Source organism: Labeo rohita, chromosome 10, assembly GCF_022985175.1.
Source record: "Labeo rohita strain BAU-BD-2019 chromosome 10, IGBB_LRoh.1.0, whole genome shotgun sequence".
NCBI classification, from domain to species: domain Eukaryota; kingdom Metazoa; phylum Chordata; class Actinopteri; order Cypriniformes; family Cyprinidae; genus Labeo; species Labeo rohita.
This window is the reverse complement of record NC_066878.1, coordinates 1,257,719-1,273,482: the sequence shown is the minus strand read 5'-3', so window position 1 is coordinate 1,273,482 and position 15,764 is coordinate 1,257,719. Positions and strand designations below refer to the sequence as shown.

The window sequence follows — 15,764 nt, the reverse complement described above, 5'->3', positions numbered from 1 at the left end:
TTATATAGTCTCTGGATTAGACTACCAACCACCTACCACCCACTATGATGCTGCATAAGAAAACTAATCTGCACCTAAGAGGTAAATAAGTTTAATTTAATTTAAAATTAGATGCCATCAAAACTCTGCTGGTGCACACAAATGTCCAAAAGGTCGCACAAGGGTTGAGTGATTTGGTCTATTAAAAATGCATTTAGAATACCCCCAAAATTCAAAATCGTGGCAAAAATGCCCCTGTATGCCTTTTAGATTTACACATAAATTACATAATCAACAAAAATCACACGAAGAGTACCGTTTTTTTTCCAAATATCAGCAAGATCACAGAGTGATACTGACTTTATACAACAATTCAATAAACAAGAAGTTAATAACATTAGGAGACTTACATTTCAGACGCCATACTGTCCATTTTGTTTTATTTCACCTTATTGTTCCTGAATGAATCATCCGTTTGACAACTGAATCTCAATAACTCTCATTAACAGTGACTTGCTGCCACCTACTGGCAGTTTTAATTTCACAAATGTTTGTTTGACAATTTTTCAAACAGCACAATGTTATTATTTTTTGTTTTGTTTGCATTTGTAACTGCTCTTTACTGAATAACTTTAATAAGGGTTAAATCCATATATACAGTGAACAGCATGTAATGTGTTTACTTGCCTAACAATATTTAAAATTTAAATGAGTTATTATAGTTAGGTAGTTTTTGGTGTCATAACCTTATTTGTAAAGGTTACATTTATCAGAAACAATAAAAACATCAACTATTTTATGTTTTTTTATAACGTTTTTTTTTTTTTTATTATTTATTTTAGCAGGGAAAATCCTTGGTTTTGAGCCCTGTGCAACTTTGCCAAGCTCACAGAGGAATAATATAAAAGGATATAATGCAAATGTTGATGTTCATGCTCTAACACACACAGTCATTGTTACAGTGACCCATATAACCACAGTAAATGAATAAATATCTTCCGAAATTATAGGTTTGTGCAAGAAAAATACTGACCTTATAATATATTATAAAATTATATTATTATATTGTATCATTACATTTGAGATGTACACAATCAGCAGTCACACAATTTGTCACACCCACTATCTGCATAAACTTCTACAGCTGAAAAGTGATCTGGTGGTGACCAACCATGGCACCTAAATATTACATTATTAAAATATACTGTTTTTTTCTGTTAGCTACAGATCATGCACAAACCTTCTGTACCTCTAATAATTTTCTAATATTTTAACAAAGCTCTGATCAGTTGTCACATTCTAGTCATGGCTGACACAAGCTGCCTTTGTACCCATTAAAAGTGATCAGAATGTATCAGAGCACATTGTTCAACATTGGTGCACAACTACTGTTACAGTAGGTCAGACAATGCAGTCCACCTCAATGGAGGAAATTAATATTAAATAAAAGAAATATGTAATTTTGATACTTTGATGTAAAATACAATGAGCATATGGCAGTGTAGATGGGCCTCTATTGAGGCAGTCCCGTGGGTAGATCTGCCATGTACAGTTACATGTCTTTGTTTGCTCTTACTTACGTCAGAAAATCATGTGACAACTCAGAGGCCCAGTTATTATTGTTATGATTTATGTTGCGCAGAGATGATCCTCCATGGAACCATTCATTAAAGGTGTGAAATAAACTACACTGAGGCAACAGCATTTTGATCAGGTTTTTTTTTATGCCCTCCATGGACATTACAGTTAACCAAATAAGCCCATCAGGCCTATGTGCAATACAGCTAAAATCACCACAAAATGATGACAGTTTATGTAGTTATTGTTTTCTTTCAGGATTATTATTATTCAGTAATGAACTATTTATATTACAGCAAAGACGTTTAAGTGTTTCAGTGTTTTGCATCAAATAAAGTACTTCTACAGTATAATTAGCAATGACATGGTTGCTAACAGTCTGACCATGATTATTATAGTCAAAGACTCCAGTGTTTTTCTTATTATACTAATATATTCATATTATCATCTGATGATCCGACAGTATAGCTGCTCGCATCTCAGTATCTCTAACGGAATGAAGAACCATCACCTTCAACTCAACCTTGCCAAGACAGGACCTCTTGTGTTTTCAGCCAGCCCAACAATTCATTACAATTTCTCCATCCAGCTAGATGCATCAACCATAAGACTTTCCAGGACAGCCAGGAACCTTGGAGATGTGAATGATGATCAGCTGAATTTCACAGACAACATTGCTAGAACTGCCTGGTCCTGCAGATTTGCCTTAAACAACATAATGAAGATCAGGCCCTTGCCTGGAACATGCTACACAACTCCTTGTTCAAGCTCTTGTTTTGTTTAGACTGGACTACTGCAACACCCACTTCGCAGGTTTTTCAATCAGTTATATCAAACCTCTGCAACTAATCCAGAATGCTGCAAAAGTAGTCTTTAAAGAGCCGGAAAAGAGCGAATGACACAACTCTGTTCATCAATTTGCACTGGTTACCAATAGCTGCTTGCATAAAATTCAAGTCACTGATGTTACAAAACAACCACTGGCTCTCTGATTTTAGATATTGAAAATGTTTATATGAACCCTAAACATTATACTTAATCATTTAGGAGGCACACTGTGAATTCTTATCTTGAGGTCACTTTCATTATTACCTTAAATTAACTTTAAATTATGGTTTTTGAGGAAAACATTTCAGGATTTTTCTGCTTATAATGGACTTCATTGGTGCCCCGAATTTGAACTTCCAAAATGTAGTTTACATGCAGCTTCAAAGTGCTCTAAATGACCCCAGCCGAGGAAAAAGGGTCTTATCTAGCAAAATGATCGGAAATTGTTTTCTGATCATTTTGCTTGTATACTTGTATACTTTTTAAGCACAAAGCTCGTGTAGCACAGGTTCTGGGAAGCGCGTCCACGAGTCGTCTTGGGGAGTGAGTCAGTAAAATGATCCAAACTTCCCATCACTACTACGAATCACGTCTTCGAATCACCACAATTTCATCGTCTGTGTACTCAAGGTAGTATGTCGATAAACTCCTTGTTATTTTCTCCTACAACTTTAGAATCGTCTGACATCGTTGTACCTTTTTGTTTGTAAACAGAGTTTGACTTACTTGCACTTTCTTCTTTGCGCGTTCGCTTTGTAAACACTGAGTCTGTGGTTCCACCTATGTTCCACATTACCTTTCGACGTGATTCAATAGTAGGTGAACGCACATCCCAGAGCCTGTGATACACAAGTTTTTGTGCTTAAAAAGTATACAAATGTTTATTTTCTGAAAAAAATTACTGATCGTTTCGCTGGATAAGACCCTTCTTCCTCGGCTGGGATTGTTTAGAGCCCTTTGAAGCTGCATTTAAACTACAGTTTGGAAGTTCAGGGGCACCAATGAAATCCTGAAATGTTTTCCTCAAAAAACTATTTCTTCATGACTGAAGACAGAAAGACATAAACATCTTGGATGACAAGGGGGTGAGTAAATTATTTGTGAATTGTTGTTCTGGAAGTGGACATCTCCTTTAAACAGTTCTTTGGAAGGGCATATGGTTCCATGAAGAACCGTTAATATCCAAAGAACCATTGCATTGCACAAAAGGTTCTTTGTAGCACAAGAAAGGTTGTTTAGACCATAAAATAGTTCTTTACACTCAACATGTTGTGATTTTTCTTTTTCTTTTATATATATGTATATATATATATGATCTCACTTTCCAGAAAAAAAAAAAAAAAAGTTCAAATTTAATAATGTATGGAACACTATTTTGACACTATTTCCCTATTAATACTGTAAAGCTGCTTTAGCACTATATAAATAAGGGTGACTTGACTTGACTTGACTTAATGATTTAATTAGATTTTAAATTGTTTATGTAGTTTTCTAATTCTAGCCTAGATGTTTATTTATGTAAATGCCATGTGACTTTGACATGTATTAATGGGTGTGCATGCTGATCATTGGAGTCACATTCAAACACTGACGCGGAGGGAGTTACCATGGAAACGGGGCTGCAACACCAATTGATACAAGCCTCAAAACTCAGTCTCTCACTGCTTTCAGGTGAGTTTAGTACCTAAAATCACAAATAATGCACATAACTGCTGTTGACACTTCTCTCACTTGTATTTGATACGGTTCTGTTAAATATTGTCTCCATAGAAGTGGTTTAGAGTTTTCAAAAACGTTTGTTAGCATCTCAGCCGATTTCTGAAGTAGGCTAACGCTATAGCTTGAGCTCTTGTTTATGTTTTTAATCACATCTTTATGTGTACATAAGAGGTTTTGATAGCTTTGTAAAGGTTTGCTGACAGTTTGTCAATGGTTTATTGAAAGTTGGCTATTTTATTTAGCCTAAAATATGCCACTGTTAATCGGTGACGTCACTTACAAGGGTCGCAAATTAAATTAATCTAACGTTAATGCAAGCGCGTTTTAATCTTTCAAGGCAAACAATTATTGATAAAAATTGTTCTGGTTTCAGGAGTGGCAAAATAACCTCTCAACAGCAGAAGAGAGGCTCTAAGATTTCAAAATTTCTGAAGGGAGCTGCTGACAGAGAAGCAAGAAACATAGGTAAGCTCATTATATCACTTCATATGTTTTTTCACAACATTTTTGCTCATATCACCATGCACTTGTTATATTCCAGTTATTTTAGGAAGGTTTTGACATCCAGACAAGAGTGACCAACCTAAAAACATAACTGTCTTTTCTGAATTTCTACTTCTGCTCTATCTTGTTTCCTTTAAATAGACCTAGCATTGCATACTAAATATTGTTGCTTTTGTGACTAATTGCATATTGTTTCTAGATTCTTCTATGCTGGTGGCTGTGCAGCCGAGTTGGCGTGGACCTCCTGTCAGACAACATCCCTAAGGCACTATGAACTATATGACCGGTAAGCAAAATCTCAAACATTCACTACTGTTTAAAAGTTTGAGGTTGGTACAATTTTTTACAAATATTTTTGAAAGTAGTCTCTTCTGCTTCACCACTCTTCACCACTACTGGATTTATTTGAAAAATACAGTAAAAACTGAAATATTTTAATATATATTCACAATTTAAAATAGCTGTTTTCTATGTGAATCGTAGGTGCATCTCAATAAATTAGTATGTCGTGGAAAAGTGTTACTGAAAATTTCAGTAATTTAACTCAAATTGTGAAACTCATGTATTAAATAAATTCAGTGCACACAGGCTGAAGTAGTTTAAGTCTTTGGTTCTTTTAATTGTGATGATTTTGGCTCACATTTAACAAAAACCCACCAATCTCAACAAATTATAATACTTCATACTTTTTTTTCTAGCTGACTATCGAGTTTGTGTACAATGAATGTCTTTGAGGTAAATGTGAATTTACATGACAATTGTACATTTATAAACTGTATAAACTGTACTTTGTGATGGAATTGACAGAATTTGAAAGCCGATACTTTATTTCTGATTAAAAAGTAAGCCCAAAACTTACTGCGATTATTAGATGGCAGGCACGCTGAAAATGATGAGAGAAATTAAACATGTTAAGTATTTCCAAGCATTTATACTGTCCCAGCAAGATGTCGAATAGAAATATTAAGGGAATAATTTAAGATTTAAGATACACTGTTATCAGATTTGGCTCTTGTTGTCTCTGAGAGAATTTGTGCCGTTAATGCAGTGTTAGCCATATTTTATTATTATTTTTTTTTACGTTCACTTTTATAACTTTAGTGCAAAATTTGCGCAATGCTTGTTTGAGTTCCTTGATGACCCCTCCCCCATAATAATTGTTTATAGGCCACATTATCCTGCCCGAAAAAAAAACATAACCGTTACAATTGGCATCTCCAATAATTAAAAACAAATCATGTCCGGGCAAATCGTGACTTTTCACTTTACGCCTACCTTTGACTAGGATAAGGTAAGATTTAGTCTCAGACATAGCACTATAAATTCTATGCACGACTTAAAGCGCATTTTACGTCCAGCTGGTGCAACCGGCCCCTGGAAAGTATGTTCATTTACTGCATATGTACTCAATACTTGGTAGGGTCTCCTTTTGCTTTAAATACTGCCTCAATTCGGCGTGGCATGGAGGTGATCAGTCTGTGGCACTGCTGAGGTGGTATGGAAGCCCAGGTTTCTTTGACAGTGGCCTTCAGCTCATCTGTACTTTTTGGTCTCTTGTTTCTCATTTTCCTCTTGACAATACCCCATAGATTCTGTTGAAAAGGCTTAGTAAGTTTACCGGAGTTTATTATTTCTGTTCTTATTGGGGCATTGGGAGTCATATTGACAGCGTAGTTTAGACCCGCCCCCAAAGTTTGACGCATCTGCTCATGTTCCGCTAAAATGTGAGGAAGGGCTCGTGTGTTTTCAAGCCATAGATGAGTGTGCGTAACTTCAAAGTAAGTTTATTTCCGATATATATATTTGTCCATATTCTTTAAGCTTGTTTATATCGCTGTATTCAAACGTTCTAATGTTTAATGCATCTATATCTCCGTGAAGCTAATGCTAGCTCTCTAAATGTACGCTGTCTCTGCACGTGCGATCTAGCGTGCGCAGCATAAGTGTGGTAACGAATAATACTTTGTATTTACTATATGTATATCTTGTACAAATGTCAGCAAGCCGTATTTGTGTGGATTGATAAGATTATGTATGATTGAGAGGCAGAAAAGACGATGATCGCATGCCGTACTGTTCAATTATATATATATATATAGTAACGTGTCCACACGTGTTTGTACATTTGATCTGGGTGTTTCTTTGTCGTTTATTGCTGTGTATTGATTATTGTATTTCTGTTTTATTATAAGAAAACCACACACACCTTTGTAAACCCATACACAATCAAAACTGCAATGTGTATGCAGCTGGCTTGAAACTTTATTAAAACCCGTGATTGGATTTATGGACTTTTGTGCATTCTTACCGATGCCCCGTGATAAATGGTAAACGGGTGCAGTGACTTTGGTTTTCAAAAAACACAGTGAACCAACACCAGCAGATGACATTGCACCCCAAATCATCACAGACTGTGGAAACTTAACACTGGACTTCAAGCAACTTCAGCTTTTCCACCCTTCCTCCAGACTCTAGGACCTTGGTTTCCAAATGAAATACAAAACTTGCTCTCATCTGAAAAGAGGACTTTGGACCACTGGGCAACAGTCCATTTCTTCTTCTCCTTGGTTCTCTTCCAGTCACTATAAGAGCTCTCCGGTGCTGGTGGCTTTGTCGCAACAGCCATTTGAGCCCCTGAGAGATAGTCCCCTTAAGCTTCTGACTTTCAAGACAGCTCTGCTCCTGGCCTTGGCTTCAGCCAAACGTGTCAGTGATTTGCATGCACTCTCTGTTCATTCCTCGTGCACTATATTCTCTCTTAATGGAGAGAAGGTTTTTCTCAGGCCTTTATACATAAATGCTTCCCAGCATTCACATGTGAGGTGCTTGAGCTTTCAGCTTTTCATCCTCCTCCTTTCTCCTCTGAGGAGGATCAGAGGCTAAATGCTTTGTGTCCTGTTCGTGCTCTGCAGGTTTACATCAACAGGACCAGCCCTTTCAGAAGGAGTGATCAGCTCTTCATTTCTTGGGCCCCCCCGAACACGGGGAATCCCATTTCTAAGCAGCACCATCTCATTGGCATATAAATCTAAGGGAGTGCGGCCTCCAGAGAGCCTTAAGGCACATTCCATTAGAGGGATGGCGGCCTTCTGGGCCCTATTTAAAGGGGTTTCCTTGCAGGACATTTGTGCCGCTGCAAGCTGGGCCTCTGGCCTCTCCACATACATTTGTCAGACACTACCAGCTTGATGTTACCCAGACCCCGGTAGCTCACTCTGTTTTAGGTGTAGGCTCTTCGTAGCTTTGTGCCTTTAAACTTGTTACACCTTTTAAGCTTGGGTTGACCAGTCTGGCTCATTCTTGACATTAAGCAGGTCATTTGTACACTCCCCATATATATATATATATATATACATATATATATATATATAAAGAGTTCAGACGCAAAACCACCTAAAAGCCATCTCGGTCAAAAATGAGATAATGATACTGATTAAATGGTCCTGACACATAGTATATGTCCATCAAATACTTTTACTTTAAACTCGCTAAATTCCAGCCTCAGCCCAATCAGAAGTACCAGTACTTACACAGAAACCTATACCAAGCAGCCAGTAGTCACACCCGCAAAAAAAAAATGGTTTCAGTCTCTGGAAGGAGATGATCAGTTCACATGCACGACGTGCTGATGTGTCTGTTCATTTTAATGTTTAAATCATTATATGACCATTTTAATTGAGATGCAGTTACACAATCATGTCATCACATCCACTCTGTGCATCAACTGCTAAAGCCGAAAACTGAACTGTTCCTTTAATTAAAATAATGAAACGTATACAATTTCACATCAATTTAATAAAAGTTTAACAAAAATGACATGATTAGGGCCCTATGAAATGTTTTATTTTTTTTCTCACCATATGTTTTATTGTTATCAAATTCTGTGTTTTAGCATGTCTAATTATTTGAACGCATGCATGCACAATTATTAAATTTTCCCTTGATACATTAATTGATGGCAGGAAAAGCAGTACTGAATTTTATTTTTATTAACCCTATTCACATCTAGTTCTTCCCTGTTATATCCTTGACTCCTCCCAGTCCCCAACTCTCTTAAAGAGCCCCATATCTAACACAGAATAAACACAAAACAATCACACCACAGGCACAAGCTACTAGTAAATCTGGCCCCATGATTTTTATGATTAACTCTCTGTTCATGCAATATAGCGCAAGAGTGCTACTTGTGAACTGTGCCACACAGACCATTATTAGCTCTAACTAAAGACAGCACGGCACAAGCTCAGAATGTGCTAAGCACATTCACATCAGCATAGCTGTTGTTTCTTATGTTAAACTCATACTAAGAAAAAGATTGTAGAAAAGACCACATAGCATCCGTATACAGTAACCATAATTCTGGAATTATGAATTCAGAATTCTGGCTGAAATGTTTTAAGTCATAGGATGCATGTTGTTTTTTTTTTTTGTTTGTTTGTTTGTTTGTTTTTTTGGTCCCCATATGAAAAACAGAATTACAAATCATACAGAATGAAGTTGTTAGAAAATTTTAAACTGCAGAAAGTTTTGTGTGACGGATATAGTAAGGGGATAGAAAATACAGTTTGTACAGTATAAAAACTAATGCATGTCCCCTCAAAACACAGAAAACCAGTGCGTGTGGTTCAGGTGCCAAACGGCTAATCAAATTTCAACTGAACCGAAGTTTAAAAGGGTGATAGTTTTATTGGGTAATGATAAATAAATTTATTAACATACATGAACTCCTAATCTGTCTTTTCATTTTTTTGATTTTGAAATCTTTTTGTCTGGAGAGGCTGAAATGTAAAACATTTTTAAATAAATCTAAAATTCCTAGTGCCAAGCACATCTACATCAGCATAACCTTTGTTTCTTTTGTTAAATGTACAGTTAAAACAACAAACAAAGTAACATTTGAAATGTGCAATATCTGTTGTGGTTATCAGGGGATGCAGTTAGAAAGTGTGCTTTACCATTTTGAAAGGTGTAACACAAATACATTGTGGAAAAGCAGCAATCATAAATGATCATTTGTAAAAAATGTCCACTACAGAGGATGCTGGCTGAAATATTTTAAGGCATATGATGCGTTTAACTGATTTTCTAAACCAAGGGTAAAATAAAGCATAGATAAGAGGATTCAGGCCTGAGTTAATATAGAAGACCCATTTTAGAAAACTCACTATTAGAGAAGACAGCATTGTATTCCCTGCAAAAGCGAAAATATAGAGAGGTAACCAACAGAAAAGATGAATCGCCACAATGATTCCTAATGTGAGAGCAGCTTTTCTTTCAGATTTCCTCCTTCCCGAAGTTTCCATTACACATTTACCACTCTTCATCAGAGAGTTTATAACTTTAACTTGTTGATGTACAACATAAAATATCTTCAAATATAAAACTATTATCAGGGCAGAAGGAAAAAGCAAGGACACAAACAGATCAATGACTATCCATGTAAAACTCATAATGACAGAACACTCTCCATAACACACATCTATTTTGTCTGAAGTGTCAAAACTTCTATTACTGCTTGAAAGGGCAGTAATATAAGCTGAATAGCAAAACCAGCAGAGATAGATGGTCATTAAGGTTTTGGTTTTGGTCATTTTCTGTGGGTACTGTAAAGGGTGACACAGCCACATAACGATCAACAGCAATTAAAACTAAATTACCAAGAGATGCTGACAGAATCACACCAAGGATCAAAGAAAACAGTCCACAGGCAACTTTGCCAAAGTACCAGCATGTCTCAATCAATTTAATTGCCTCTATGGGCATGGCAATAAGTCAATTAAACCAATGCACAGTGAAACCAATTAAACCAATGCACAGTGTGAGAAGTAAATTTATACCATTTCAATTTTTCCAGCAATAATTTATGGTCCAGTACATCAAAAGCAGAGCTAAAATCCAACAATACTGTTCCTACTAAATTACTATCATCAATCTGTACTAAACAATCATCACTTATCTGTGTTAATGCTGTTCCTGTTGAATGTCCTACTCGATATGCATGTTGAAAATCAGAAAATAAACTATTTTCCTTAAAAAATAATTGAATTTGTTCACAGACTATCGTTTCAAACACTTTACTAAGAACTGGCAATAAACTTATTGGTCGACTATTAGCACCACTAAAACTCAATGCTGCATTTTTCTGTAAAGGAATAACCTTTGCTTCTTTCCAAGCTAAAGGGAAAATCCCTTCTTTAATACTCACATTAAAAATGTGGCAAACTGGTCCAGCCAAACAACTGGCTACTAATGTTACAAGACGACCATCCAAGTTATCCATTCCCGATGGTTTATCTATATTTATCATTAATAATTTTTGTTCCACTTGCTGTACATTTAGTTCATTCAATTCAAAACCTAGGGTTGGGTTATCACTTATCATATTTTCAATTTGCTTTTCACTTGATATAAAATGATCAATTAACATTTCTTCTCTAAGCTTATTCACTTTATTTATAAAAAAATCATTAAAATAATTGGCAATTTCCTCTGATTTGGTTAAAAATAAATCCCCTGTCTCAATAAAAAAAGGAATTTGACCTAATTTACTACCCATTATTTCATTAATAGTCTTCCACAATTTTTTTCCATCATATTTATCATCACTTATTTTTACTTTATAAAATGTCCTTTTCTTTTTTCTATTAATCTTAGTCACTTGATTACGCAATTTACAATAGACTTCCCAATCCTGTTTATTCCCAGTTCTATTTGCTATACCCTTTGCCACATCTCTTTCTACCATTATGGTCTTCAATTCATTATCAATCCATGGTGTCCTAATATTCTTCACTGTATGTTTTTTCATAGGCGCATGTTTATCCACCAAAGAATAAAATAATCTTTCAAAAGCTGCTAATGCATCATCAGGATGACCTTCCTTATAAACATCAGCCCAACATATATTATTTACATCATTACAAAATAAGTCCTGATCAAATTTTCTATATGATCTTTTATAAATTACTTTTGGTCTTCCTTTAGGGACCGTTGTTTTTCTAGTGATCGCTATTATATTATGATCACTACACCCAATAGGAACAGATACACCCTTAGAGCACATTTCCACAGCATTTGTATAAATATGGTCTATACAAGTAGATGTTCTCTCACTAAAACTATTTACATGAATTCTTGTTGGTTGATCAATAACTTGTGTTAAATTACATGCATTAATTACATTTACCACTTTAGTCTTTAGGGAACAAACCTGAGACATCCAATTAATATTTAAATCACCCATCAAGTAAATTTCATTTCCAGTATCACATACATTATCAATCATATCACACAATTCATTTAAATAACAACTATTTGCACATGGTGGTCTATTAAAGGTGTGAAATAAACACACACAAACACTACACTGAGGCAACAGCATTTTGATCAGGGTTTTTTTTTATGCCCTCGATGTGCATTACAGTTAACCATCAGGCCTATGTGCAATACAGCTAAAATCACCACTAAATGATGATAGTTTATGCAGTTATTGTTTTCTTTCAGGATTATTATTATTCAGTAATGAACTATTTATATTACAGCAAAGGCGTTTAAGTTTTTCAGTGTTTTGCATCAAATAAAGTACTTCTACAGTATAATTAGCAATGACATGGTTCCTAACAGTCTGACCGTGATTATTACAGTCAAAGACTCCAGTGTTTTTCTTATTATACTATTATACTCATATTTCTTAAAAACACCACAAAGAATGTGGTACAGACTAATCCCAGAAAAAGTCTTAAATGTCCACTTTAAAGGTATATAGGTATAAGTCAATGCAAAGACTTTTCTATTAAAAAAAAAGGTTGGAGCTATTAATTTTTCCTGTTAAAATGAATTAATCTAAGTGCCTGGATTGATGCAAAACAGATGTACATAAACGCACATGTAAATGAAAGTGAGAATGTGATCCGAGGTGATCTGATGATCCGACAGTATAGCTGCCCGCATCTCAGTATGTATAACGAAGATTTCTTGCTGAATGAAGAACCATCACCTTCAACTCAACCTTGCCATGACAGAACTTCTTGTGCTTTCAGCCAACCCAACAATTCATCACAATTTCTCCATTCAGCTAGATGCATCAACCATAACTCTTTCCAGGACAGCCAGGAACCTTGGAGATTTGAATGATGATCAGCTGAATTTCACAGACAACATTACTAGAACTGCCTGGTCCTGCAGATTTGCCTTAAACAACATAATGAAGATCAGGCCCTTGCCTGGAACATACTACACAACACCTTGTTCAAGCTCTTGTTTTGTTTAGACTGGACTACTGCAACACCCTCTTGACAGTTTTTTTCAAACCCCTGCAACTTATCCAGAATGCTGCAAAAGTAGCCTTTAAAGAGACAGAAACTCTGTTCATCAACTCTGTTCATCAATGGTTACCAATAGCTGCTTGCATAAAATTCGAGGCACTGATGTTACAAAACAAACCACTTGCTCTGATTAAAGATACTGAAAGTACTGTTTATATGAACCCTAAACATTATATTTAATCATTTAGGAGGCACACTGTGACTTCTTATCTCGAGGTCATCATTACCTTCAATTAACATTAAATCAAGTTTTGAAGTTCCTTTATTCTTATTTTAATTATTTCATGGTAATAAGTCACAATAGTATTCAATTTGTAAATATAAGTTGATCATTTTTACTGCATTTATTAATTTAGATTCATATTAATTGCTATATATACAAATATATTTTAACATTTCAAGGTGCAAAATTAATAACAAACAATATATATTTACTGACATTGTTATATGTAATAATAAATTGATCCTCAAGGGAATCATTCATTAAATGCAAAACAAACACAGCCAAACACACCCAACAGACTGATGCAACAGCTGCTGGTTTTTACTGCAGGTCCAGAGATTTAAGTTTTTTTTTTTAATAAATATAACACGGCAATTAATCAGTTCAATTATCTAATCCAAAATCAGGTACAATATCTTATTTAAAAAAGGAAAAGTGTGTGATAGTTATGTTTTAGTTGTTGTTTGTTTATTTGTATAGCACATTTAAAAACAACTCATGTTGACCAAGTGCTTTCGAATAAAACAACATATAAAACAGATTATGCAGCACTAAGACATTAAAAACAAAACAGCATGACATAAACACTAAAACATAAAACCATAAAATGTACAACTAATTCACACCAAAAGCCTGGGTAAGTAAGTGCTCTCTTAAGAGGGCTTTGAAATGACCTAGTGAAGTACAAAATCCAATTTCCAATTGGCAGGTCATTCCAGAGGCAAGGAGCCGCAACCGAAAAGGCACGGTCTCCTTTGGACTTTAGGCAGGGTTGTCAATGCCCACTTCAGATGTGTGATGTTATTTATTCCACCCAAGATAAAAGACAGCGGAAAAAAAACTATTTACAAAAGTACAAATATAACAGTAAAAGGGAAAGAGGTTTAGCTGCTAAACCTAACTGAATAATTAGTCAAAGCAATTGATTAAAAAAATTGGTTTGCATTAATGTTAGCCTTGTTTGGATCATAAAATAATAATAATAATAATAATAATAATAATAACAAAATCGGCCTACATAATGTAATGTTTAGCAGATCCAGTACGCCATTAATTTATTCACATCAGTTTTTATGAAACAGTTAAATTAAACTCTGAGGTGTGCTGTAATCCATCTCAATTATTCACTTTGTGATGAACCACCATGATAATACATTTGGTACTCTATAAAACAAACTTCATAATATTAAAAAATATAGTGTAAATTACAAGGATGGACTATTATAATTATCTACGTTAGGACTTTATACCAGTTGCATTTTATGTGAAATTGTTCTCAAGAGTGATGACTTTACCAGTTTAATTACAATTGATGTTCTGTTAAAATATTGACCAGAGAGGATGCTGGCTGAAATATTTTCAGAGTTAAGATGTGTTTAACTGTGTTTTTAAACCAGGGGTAAAATAAAGCATAGACCATAGGATTTAGAGCTGAGTTCATATAGACAACCCATGTCAAAGCATTGATGGTTGTAAAAGACATTGCTGATATAGAACAGATATAGTATGGAATATAGCAAAGCAGATAAACTGTCACAATGATTCCTAATGTCAGAGCAGCTTTGCTCTCAGATTTCCTCCTCGCTGAACCTTTTACAAATTTATCACCCTTCATCAGAGAGTTTATAACTTTTACTTGCTGACGTACAACATAGAAAATCCTCATATATAAAGTTATGATCAGGGTACAAGGAGACACAAAGGACAAAATTATATCAGTGAGTCTCCAGGCAAAATTTAATATAACGTAACAGTCGCCATAACACACATCCAATCTGTAAGAGATGTTAAAATATCCATTATTAATTGCATAGGAAGTGACATAAGATGAAAAGCAAAACCAGCACAGACAGATGGTTAATAAAGTTTTAGTCATGGTTATTTTCTGTGGGTACAGTAAAGGGTGACACACAGCCACATAACGATCAACAGCAATTAAAACTAAATTACTGAGAGACACAGAAAGAAGCAATCCAAGGATCACTGTAAACAGTCCACAGTAAGTGTTTCCAAAGTACCAACAAGTTTCAATCAGCTTTATGGCTTCTACAGGCATCACAATTAGTCCGATAAGCATGTCAGCTACAGCCAGAGAGAGAATGATCAGGTTGGTTGGTGTGTGAAGCTTCTTGAAGTGAGAGATGGAGATGATCACCAGCAGGTTCAGAAACACAGTCCATGCTGACAGCAATGAAAAAAAACACATACATGATATTGTATTCATGACTAGAACGTTTTCCCTTGATACATGATGAGTTGATGGCAGGGAAGCAGTATTGAATCTCATGATCCTCTGTCTCATAGGCCATGAGTGAGTCTCCTCCTGTTAGGCTCCTGTTGTTCTGCTCTCCTTTGTGTCCTTTCATTTATACAGTGTCTGGATCAGACTGACCAACCCATCTACCAGCCACTCTGATGCTGCATAATGATTTTTTAATCATTTACTGTATTTATTCATTTATTTAGCCACACAGTAGTTGCCTGATTATTACCACATAACTTCATATAAATTTCTTGTCTTTTTTTTTCCAATTCAATTTGCGGGTAATATAATTTGTAAAGAAAAAAACATATGCTTTTAATAAGGCTCCCTAATGTATTCTAGCTAC

At 35.2% G+C, this 15,764-nt stretch overlaps 1 pseudogene; it reads right to left on the bottom strand.

Moving 5' to 3' along the window:
- Positions 1–14,458: 14,458 nt before the first annotated feature.
- On the bottom strand, positions 14,459–15,521 carry LOC127171867 (trace amine-associated receptor 13c-like; annotated as a pseudogene).
- Between the last annotated feature and the right edge of the window lie 243 nt (positions 15,522–15,764).